This window comes from Mustela erminea, chromosome 12 (genome assembly GCF_009829155.1).
Source record: "Mustela erminea isolate mMusErm1 chromosome 12, mMusErm1.Pri, whole genome shotgun sequence".
In the NCBI taxonomy this organism is placed as follows: Eukaryota; Metazoa; Chordata; class Mammalia; order Carnivora; family Mustelidae; genus Mustela; species Mustela erminea.
In genome coordinates, this window is record NC_045625.1 from 92,918,557 (window position 1) to 92,930,256 (window position 11,700).

General features: G+C 38.7%; 1 pseudogene; it reads left to right on the top strand.

Moving 5' to 3' along the window:
• Positions 1-2,296: 2,296 nt before the first annotated feature.
• On the top strand, positions 2,297-11,021 carry LOC116570033 (annotated as a pseudogene).
• The last annotated feature ends 679 nt before the right edge of the window (positions 11,022-11,700 follow it).

Sequence of the window (11,700 nt, forward strand, 5' to 3'; positions counted from 1 at the left end):
TGCCTGTCCGGTGGCTTAGCTAGATAGAGGAGAACCCACATTTGAAGGACATCAACTGTGTCCTGCGTTGAAGGCCTCCCGTGCCGTGTGGGTGACTCAGTCCTGCCAAGGAGGGCCATGAAAGCAGGAGTCCAGCATGAGAACAGGAACGGGTCTCTTTCTGTGTGGCAATGCACTCCATGCGCCTAGAACAGTGCTGGGCACACAGGAGCCACGCGACACATAGTTGTGTAATCAACGACTCAATGTAATGCCAGAAGAAAAAAGGACACCTTCCCCCCCTAAAAAAGTAGTATGTTAGCATTTGTTGGACATTGAATGGTGTTTGGCCTGCTGCCTAGAATATCAGGGTTTAAGTTTATTAAGCTAATTTATTGAAAAAGATAATAAATAAATACTTATTTATTATGCTTTATTATGTTAACTTTATCATTAAGGTAATTTTGTTATCTTTGGAGTAATTACTGTTTTGACCCTGTATGATCTTTGATCTCCCTCTTCTGTCCCGCTCAAATCTACCCTGAGATTATGTCTGTGAAATTAGTAGAGCCTGACTTAGATCCATTAGAACAGTAATTGGGAGAGAATTTAAAAATAAGAAAACATTCTCCTTACAGTAAAGGGGAAAGGCTTCATTTTCAAGAAAATGTAAAGGCAATTTACTGAATATGAGAGAGTATTTGCAAAATCATATCTGATAAGGGTATATATCTAAAATATATAAAGAAATCCTACAACTCACTAGCAAAAAAAAAAAAAAATCTCCAGTCTAATTTAAAAATGGTCAGAGGATTTGAATAGACACTCCCCCCCCAAGACATATAGATGGCCAACAGCAGCATGACAAGAAAAGGTTCTTAACATCCTGAATCGTCAGGGAAATGCAAATAGAAACTACAATGAGATATCATTCTTAAGTGTTAGAACGGCTATTGTCAGAAAGGCCAGGAATAACAAGTGTTGGCAAGACTGTGGAGAAAGAGAACTCATATACTGTATTGCTGGGGATGTGATCTGGTTCGGCCTCTGTGGAAAACATATGGAAGTTCCTCAAAAAATTAAAATAGAATTACTATATGACTTAGCAATTCTAGTTCTGGTGATTTATCCAAAGAAAACAAACATACTAACTAGTAAAGATATCTACACCCTCATGTTCACTGCAGAATTATTTGTAGTAATCAAGATAGGAAACAACCCGAGTGTCCACCAATGGATGGACTGATTAAAAAACTGGTATTCTATACAATGAAATATTATTTAGCCGTAAAAAGAACATCTTTCCATCTGTGACAACATGGATGGACCTCAAGGGTATTATGCTAAGTGAAATGAATCAGACAAAGATCAATTTTGATGGCTCTTTTATGTGGAATCTAAAACCAAGCCAACCCCCCGCCCCCGCACACACGCACAAAGCAGCTCATGGATAACAGGGAACAGATTGGTGGTTGCTAGAGGTGAGGAATGGAGGGTGAAAAATGGACGAATGGGGTCAGAAGGGACAGGTGTCCAGCTCTAAAATTAGTAAGTCTTGGAGGTATGCTGTATAGCACAGTGACTATAGTTAATAATAGTTTACTGTATACTTGAAAGTTGCTGAGAGATCTCAGCAATTCTCATCATAAGAACAAAAATTTTGTTAACTACGTATGGTGCTGGATGTTAACTAGGCTTATTGTGGTGATCATTTTGCAGTTTATACAAATACTGAATCATTCTATTGTACATCTGAAACATAATGGTATACCTCAATTATAACTCATAAAAAATTTTCTAAAAATAAGTTACATTGCTAATTTGCAGGTGACTAGCCATTTTATTTGTAAAGAATTTATTCACAGAATATTAAGATTTATGAGATCATTTTTACTGTCCTTTTTCAATTGTTTTTACGTAAAACTGAAAAGAATTCAAAATAAACAGAGATTATTCTGAACTTGACAATGACTTATAACCATGTTGATTTGTGTAGAAATTATTTGGTTTGGTGACATGAAAAAGATTAATCAGATTGAGCTCATTCCCCAAGGCCAGATGGTTGCGGTGATCTCTGGGAGAAGTCACCATATGCGGCTTTTTCCCATGTCAGCTCTGGATGGACGGAAGACTGACACTCACAAGCTAGCAGAAACAAAAGGGTGTCAGACAATGACTTCCGGAACATTGTGCCAAGGGGCCTCTGTGCCTCTGTGTAGCGAGGAAAAGCCAAGTCCTTTGTTATGAGCTGTATCAGAGCAAGAAAATTTCTCACAGAAAATTTAAAGAGCTCCAGTTCCCAACCAATGTCGAGTGGATGGCCATCTTCAATGAGCAGCTTTGTGGAGGATTCCAGTTGGGGTTCCTGAGATGCCCCTTGAGGAGAGAAGGAGTCCCTCCCATACAGGATGCTCCACCCACAGGACCCGACACTATCGTTTATGGCACACGAGCCCGTGGACGCTCTCTGTGCCGTCGAGATCTCCAGTATTGAATATCTGCTATGTTTAAGAGCATTGGCATTTATACTGACAGCAGGGGCCCCTGATCTAGGCCTGTTGAGCTGATGTGGCCAGTGGCTCCAACTTACTGCCCTAAGGCTATCTTACAATTTGTTCCCTTGTCTTTCTGTATCTTTCTTGCCTTTTTAATTCTACTTCTATTTCCGCTAACTATTGTTAGTGACAGGTTTTATTCCTGAAAACAACATCACTGAAGACATTTCCTGATTTTTCTAAGTCTTTTCAAGTAGAACAGCTGTAATGAAGTTATATCTAGGTCATACATGTGATAACTTAGCCTTTATCTTTTACTTTTTCATAGGAAAATTTATGCTGAATATATCCTTAATCCAAATTGTTGTTTTCTGTAAGCTCCTAAACAGGTTATCTTCATGGTAACTGAAAATCACATACACATTAATAAGCCCTAAGAAACAGATACTATCTTTTGAATTTTGGATTTAGTTTATGTAAAGTATACCTGTAACGCTCCTAAAGAATTTCAGCTTATTTCATATTTTATTGGTACAGGCCATCATTTTATAATTTAAATACAGCCTTTTGATTCACTTAAGAGAACAGTACAGAGAACTTAATATAAGCAACTTACTCTTCCAAACTTACTCTTCCAAGGGTTAAGGGCACAGTATTAAACATAAAACAGGCTAGTCTGTGTCCATACGGAGATTATAATCATGACATGAGACCAACAATCAAGCCAGTGCTGTGACAGGGGAGCAGAACAGTCTACAAGAGCACACAGGAGGGATGCCTAATCTAATACAGTAGGTCAGGGAAGGCCAGCTAAAGAAATGAAAAGTGTTTTTGTCTTTCAACTCTTTAAAAACACATCCACTGTTTTCTGACTTCTACTGTTCCTGATGAGAAAGCAACCATTTTCACTGTTGTTCCCTCCATGTCTTCTATTTAGCCATTTTTAAGATTTTCTCATTATTTTTGGTTTTCAGCAATTTGACTATGATGGGCTTACATGCAGTTTTTTTGGTATATATTCTCTTTAGGGTTTGCAGAACTTTTTGGATCTGAAGATTGATATCTCTCATTAATTTTGGAAAATTTTCAGGCATTAAATTTCTGCAAATTTTTCTAACTTATTCTCTTTTCTGCAGATCAAAATACATGTTTATCAGACCTCTTCATTTTTTTTAAAATTAATTTTTTATTTTTTATAAACATATATTTTTATCCCCAGGGGTACAGGTCTGTGAATCACCAGGTTTACACACTTCACAGCACTCACCAAAGCACATACCTCCCCAATGTCCATAATCCCACCCCCTTCTCCCAAACCCCCTCCCCCCAGCAACCCTCCGTTTGTTTTGTGAGATTAAGAGTCATTTATGGTTTGTCTCCCTCCCAATCCCATCTTGTTTCATTTTTTAAATAAGATTTATTTAGAGCGAGAGAGCATGCATGCACATGTACCAGCAGGGTGGGGAGACTCACCACTGAGCAGGGAGCCTGAATCAGGGCTGGATCTCAGAACCCCGAGATCATGACCTGAGCTGAAGGCAGAAGCTTAACTGACTGAGCCACGCAGGTGCCCCCAGACCTCTTGATTTTGTTTCATAGGTCACTGAGACTTTTTAAAATATATTTTTTTCTCTCCTTTAGTTTGGATAATTTCTACTGACTCCCCATCTTTCAATTTCACTGAACTTTTCCTCCTGGTTTATCCAGGAATTAAGCATTTCAGATACTGTATTCTTCTGTTTATAATTTCATTTTTTTTTAAATTTCCAGTTAATGAAATTGTCCTATCTTCTGATATATTTATGTTTTCATGAAGTCCCGAACTACTTACAATAATTATTTATAATTATTCCAACATATGGCTCATCTGCGGGTATTTCCATTGACTTTTTCTCCTTCTGGATTAAGGATCTCTTCCTGCCTTTTTACATCTTATTATTTTTTGCCCTTTGCTGGGTGTTATGGATGCTATGACACAGGGACTCTGGACTGTACTATGCATAACACGAAGGGCTGTGTTTTGTTCTGACAGGCAATTAATCTGATGGACCAGTCACCCTGCTTTTGCTGAGGATTGACTTTAGACTTTGTTAGGATGGACCTATTTTGGCCTTTTAGTCCTTACTCCTAAATAATGACCTTTTGGCGGTCTCAACTGAGTGTCCAGGGTTTCTGCCACTGTCTCTCCACTTTGTCTAACTAAGAAATCTAATGTCTCTCCAGCACAGTACTACTTAGGACATTTTTTTCATCCCTCAAGACTCTGAGCAGGTCTCACAGAGTTTTGCTCTGTCCATGAGCAGCTTTGGATTTGGTCAGGGATTTTGAGGGAACCAGAGTGCACATAGCTGTGACTACTTTTGTGTGGCTCTTTCCTCTGTGTACCCTGCCTTGCAAATTCCAGACACATTAGTATCTGTTTCCTCTGCCCAGCAAAACTTCCACTCTCTGCTTGGGCTCCATTTTTTCTGCACAGCAGTTTGGAAATTTTCCCTAGTAGAAAGCTAGGGGAATGTAGGATCTACCTCATGTCTTTCTCTCTCTCTCTCTCTTTTTTTTTTTTAAGAATAGCAATCTTGTGCTGTATACTAATACCTAAAAAGTCACTTCTTATATATATTTTTTCCAGTTTTATAATTATTGATGGTGACAGGATATGTCCAGTATCAGCTACTCTGTCCTAATTGGAACAGGCCATCCACACTGCACTTCGTGAAGAACTCTAAGTTCAGTGTTTCAGGCATGGAGTTCAAGAAGACAGTTCAAGAGACAGGGTTGGAGGGGTCCTCATGAGCCACACCACAGAAGGTGTTCTGTAGGCACAGGGTGAGACTTGAAATTTCAGAAAAACCCCTCGATTCCAATGGTTAGATCAAAGATGATGCAAGGTGAGACTGGAAGACAAGAGAGCGACTTGGAGGTCATTGTAGACATTGTGGATTGAAGCTGTGTAAGGCAGAGGCAGTTACGGTGAAGAGAGAATCTGAGGGACACTGGAGATATAACTGACAGAATTTACACTTGGTTGGAAGTGGAAGCTGAGGGACAAGAGAATCTGCAATGATTCTCAGATGTCGAACTTGAGCAAATGAGCGGATGCCAAGATTTCCTAATAAAACCCAGGGAAGAGTGGATTCGGACAGGGGATGAAGGCTGCGCTCATTCAACTTCTTTCTTTTTTGTTGTGTGGAAATATTTTAAATCAGACCCCAGAAGTCACTATCATTCCACCTTTCTATATTTGATACTACACCTCTAAAAATATGGACATTTTTATAAAGCCACATTGCTATTATCACCCCGAAGAAGTTATCCATGGTTCTTATTATCCTCAAATACATACTCAAACATTCCTAATTATCACAAAGATGTCTCTGTTGACAATGTATTTCTTGGAATCAAAATTTGAAGAAGGTCCACATACTCCTTGTTACTGCTACATCTTAGATATTGTCTAGTCTTGAGTGGTCTTCCACGTCGCTGACTTGCTGTCCTGCAGGATATTCCACAATCTGGATGTTTCCTCATGGCGCTTTGCTTCTTCCTTTATATTCTAAATTTCCTGTAACTGAAAACGAGCTCTAAAGACTATTATGAAGAATACTTCATTAATAGTGTTGTACATGTCCCACTGAAGCACATTTGGGCACGTGATGTCTGCTCATCTACTCATGACCATGCTTAAATGGGTTCCTGGTTTCTGATGTTGTCAGCCTGATTCCCTGGACATGCTGAGTGTGTCCCGCCAATGGGACAGTAAATAGGTAAGAGGGCACAGGTTAGAAAACCAAGCAGCACAAATGCCAGAGGGATGGTCAGGAGGCAAGAAGCCCACAGAGGAGAATCCTGGGAGGCAAGCATCACTGAGCAGTCAAGTAAGACAGGCTAAAACGTGTGTGTTGGCTTCAGCAATGATGGCTGGTCGACGACTTGCTGTGAGCCCGTTTAATGCAGGAGGGCGGGCCCAGGTCAGACTGCCTGGACTGAGGTGCAGAAGTGGGGAAGAAAGGTAGCTGGCACTCTTCAGAGCATGCTCTAAGCAAAGGGAGAAGGATGGCACAAGTGCAGCGGAGGAAGGGTTGTTACACTGCTGTTGTTTTCATGGAGAGACACTCAGATGAGAATTTTGTAACTTAAGTTATTATTAGTCACGGAGAAAGTTCCAAAAACGCTAGTGGCTGCCAGTGTTCGCTGCTTTGCTCATGAACATCATTCTCCACATACACTGTTCTCATCTTCTACTGTGTTCTTGCTACAAGCTCAATTAGTTTAGGAGCCACAGACTTTGAAATTATGCAATTACTTAGTAGAGTTTCCATATTAGATGAAAATGTTAGAAAGCTTTTTGTCAGACTTTCACTGTGTCGTATTCTAAAATGTAAACCATATACATCATCATTTATATTTTTACTTATCTTAACCATATTAAAAATATTTGAGGCAATATGATAATTAGACTACTATAATGGTATGAGATTCTCTTAGGTTTCCAATTGGAAGGGTTCTTTTTTTAAAAAAATGTATTAGGCTTAGCAGATAAAATTTATCATGAACGCTGTGTGATTCCACTCATACAACATATTTGAAATAATAACATTTTAGCAATGGAGGACACGTTATTGATTCCCAGGAGTTAGGGAAGGAGGGGATGTGGGTGGGATTATAAAAGGGAGCACTGAGGGGTCCTTGTGGTGGTGGAAACAGTCTGTATCTTGACTATGGTTGTGGATACATGAACCTACACAGGTGATAACATTGTACAGACCTACACACACACACACACACACACACACACACGGGAAATCTGCCTAGGATGAGTAGATTGATTCTATCAGTGTTAGTATCCTAGTTTTGCAAATGTTACATTGGGCTGAACTAGACAGTGTGCAAGAGATCCTTCTGTATTCTTAAAACTGCATGTGAATTTATAATTATCTTTTTATTTTTAAATTTAATTTAAATTTTTTCAGTGTTCCAAGATTCATTGTATTTTTCTTTTTTTATGAGTTTTACATACAGCTTTTTTTTTTTAATTTCCTTTCAGTGTAACAGTATTCATTGTTTTTGCACCACACCCAGTGCTCCATGCAATCTGTGCCTTCTATAATACCCACCACCTGGTTCCCCCAACCTCCCACCCCCTGCCCCTTCAAAACCCTCAGATTGTTTTTCAGAGTCCATAGTCTCTCATGATTCACCTCCCCTTCCAATTTACCCCAACTCCCTTCTCCTCTCCATCTCCCCATGTCCTCCACGATATTTGTTATGCTCCACAAATAAGTGAACCATATGATAATTGACTCTCTCTGCTTGACTTATTTCACTCAGCATCATCTCTTCCAGTCCCGTCCATGTTGCTACAAAAGTTGGGTATTTGTCCTTTAGGATGGAGGCATCATACTCCATAGTGTATAGGGATCACATCTTCCTTATCCATTCGTCCACTGAAGGGCATCTTTCTTTCTTTTTTTTTTTTTTTTAAGATTTTATTTATTTGACAGAGAGAGATCACAAGTAGGCAGAGAGGCAGGCAGAGAGAGAGAGAGAGGAGGAAGCAGGCTCCCCGCTGAGCAGAGAGCCCGATGCGGGACTCGATCCCAGGACCCTGAGATCATGACCTGAGCCGAAGGCAGCGGCTTAACCCACTGAGCCACCCAGGCGCCCCGAAGGGCATCTTTCTTAATAAAAAACTCAGTTAAAAAGTGAATCCTGAAGCCCCTACTTGCTGTCACCTCCTCCCCATCTCCCAGGTTACAATGCCCCATATCTCTCTGTGTACAGTGAAAATGCAGTGGACATCTTTAATGTGAACTCCATGGAATGGATCCAGACTGTCCCTCTTAAGAAGGTGATTTGACATTGAGATCATATGACTAATGGAAATTATTGACTGAAAATGGAAGCAGGAATATTCATTCGTACATCTGCTAATTTGGAGGCTGAACTGAGAGTAGAAAATCCTCATCAAAACCTAAAATGGTTAATTTAATTACTGGCACAAAAGTTATTTTGTGATTCATACTTACATTAAAGTAGCATTGTTATGATCAAATAGTACATTTATATGTATTCATTTATATCATACGCTATAGATGCTACATCCCACAGTTTAGTTACTTTTACTTGTTATTAATTTTTACTTAGTATACTTGTGTATCCTGAAAAAGAAAATTTAACAGATCAAGAAAAAAAAAAGAACCAAAGCTCTGTTTAAGATTCTCAATTAGAATTTTATAAATTCATAATAAAAAAGTATATCTCTACTACAAATAATCTCAAACACAAATAAAAATTTAAACCTAAAAGACTGACATTTTGTAAGAAAAGATCACTGAAGATTAAAGAATTTGGGGATATTTATACGTAAGATAAGCTATGTATCAAAAGAAGTTTATATAGGAATAGGATAAAGAAAGTAGTCAAATTATGTGAGATTTTGTCCTACTTTAAATACTATCAGCTGTGGGAAAAGCTTTTGCAAGGACTACCCGACTACATAAAACATGAAGATTTTTTAGCATTCTAAATGTGAATGAGTAACATTAACTATTTGATAAAATAAATTTATTAGGCAGATGAATCTTCTGAAGATAACCTTAATACTAAAAACTTCTAAAAAGTTAACTTAAAAATTGAATGTATTTCTATGTTACCAATATTCAGATTTCTTTAATGTGTGATATTCATATTTCTGAAATTTTATCCGTTTGGTATTTTTCTGGGATTTTTTGCTTGTTTGGTTTTTGAGAATATTTTGAGGGGGGCACTTGGAATATTTTAATAACTAATGCTTTATATATAAGCAAACAGACTTACAGCTTAATTTTAAAAAGTATTTGTTGAGATGGTAATCTTGTTTTTTATTTTACGTTCGACCCCTAAATAGTGAGTGATCCTTAAATATTTTACTTTCAGAGACAATAAGATTAATATATTTCAAAAAGAAGATGACATGTAAGAAACAACTTCTTCTTCTTAGAACTACTTGTAAGAGATCATGTCTCTAGCTGACTTTCCAAGGTCAGAGAACAAACGAGTGGAGAAGATCCGACATTGATTCGCTGAGCTGGTGGCAAAGAGTGATTGTCCGTCATCATTGCATATCTGTATAGACACAACATTTACTCTAGGCACACTTGTTATTTTCGAGTGGGACTGATGGAGGCACGGTTGGACATAAGCACACGTAAACGATGTAATCACCACTTACAGTGTTCACTATGCAGACTCACTCGCTCTCTAACAAGCTATAGTTCAGGTACTGAAAGCAGATATAGCATCCTCCCCGGCCTCCCCAAGCCTACTTCAGCTTCCCCCACCTGTGTTTTTAGACTCTAGATTTGCAGTGAGAAAAAAGGCATATGGATTCATTTCTTTTTTTTTTCCTATTTTGCTGATAGGATGGAATGCATCATGTAGCTAAGTATCAGTTTGCTAGGACCGCCACGACAAAGTACCACAGAGTAGGTGGCTTAAAACACAGAAATGTACTGGTTCGCAGTCCTGGAGGCTGCAAGTTTAAGATCAGGGTGTCAGCAGGGTCTGTTCCTTTCGAAGGCTGTTGAGAGACAACCTGCTCCAGGTTGGTCACGGCAATGACCTCGACTTAACTTGATCATCTGCAAATACCGTATTTCCAAATAAGGTCATATTCAGAGGTACTGGAGATTAGGACATTAATATCTTTTAGGAGGAGCCTCAATTTAATGTGTAACAAGCTTTCCTATTTTCTTTTTGATGGTTTCTGGGTGACAGTTTATTTACTTCTAGATGTTAAGAACTAAAATAGGGTAGGCCCTGGTCTCCTAGGGGTCTGAAGAAGGGTTGCATCCTCCACCAGGTTTAGAACAGAGAGAGAGTAGAGGCAGTTTCTTATCTCCAGTAGAGGGGAGGTGAGATGGGGGCGGGGAGGGGGGTTTACCCCACCTCTGTACCTCTTCCTCCTGTTGTAGGCCTCAGAAAAGCTTTGCTTTTTTACAGTAATTGTTTTTATTAATAGACAGATTCACCCTCTACATTTTACCCTGCAGCACAACAGAATATTCTAATGCCCTTACACCACACACTGTGGTAGGACGAAAGCAGCGCAGACACGTGAAGGCCAATCAGAGCGGAAAGACACCAATGCAACGGCTCCCTCCTTCTAGAGAAGCCATGTTGCTTTACAGATATGAGTTAGCACAGATTTACTCTTCAGTTACTGGTTAAACTGAACATTACATTCTGTTCATGAATGCTCCCTTCATATTCTTGATAATGGATAATGGATGCCATAAGCATCCAGTTTCAACTTTTAAAAATTAGAGTAGTATATTTGTGCAGATCTTTAATTGAGAGATTAATGTGAAATTAATGGACGGGAACACATTTTAACAGTTTAAAGGATGCTGTTTTATTTGTTTAAAAATTTGTACAGATGGAGAAGAGCTGGTATTTCCTGAAACATCAGATAATCAACAGAAACAAATGGTCTGCCTCCTCCACAGCAAGCGGCGATATTCCTTCAGAGTTCCCAGAGGGAAGGGGTGGCTGCCCATGGGGTTGTGATCACCACCCTTCACATGTGGGCCAGAGAGAGCACTCCAGAACCACGCCTTGTTTGATGTTATTTGGAAGAAAAAAAAATAAATCTCTGAAACTTGGGCAGAAATCTCTGTTCACATCAGTGTTATGCTTATTTCCCTGTGAAACTTCAAAAAAACCTTTAATGTAGTAAGTATAAATGGAAGTGTAATGTTGATTCATTTCTCTATGAGTGTGAAATAACTGAAATTCAGTATGTAAGCCTCCACATAACATAGAGAACAAATGTGTCCACACATGATAATGTATGTCCCATTATCATTTTGTAAACAAAGAAACAGTACTGTGTACGCATGTAGATTGATAACTCTGACTCTGGGTGTGTTTTACTTTGACTTTAGGATAATCTTTGGTAATGAACCACTACTTGGCAATAATCTCTGTAACTGAAAAATAGGCTAGTCTTTGGATTGCAAATAAAAACATTTCTAAAGTGGTGAAAATTCTTTCAAAAGACCCATAATCAGATGAAAAATATACAACATGGCAGAGCTTCTTTGATGTCTGTGGCTGTTTAAGGCAGTATTTCTACCAAAAACTTTGAAGTTTTTCAAGTTTCAAATTTTCAAGTCTTTTTGAAAGAAGTGAGAACTGCTAACATCTTCAATCATAACTGTGGATTTTTCCTTTCACATCAACAATT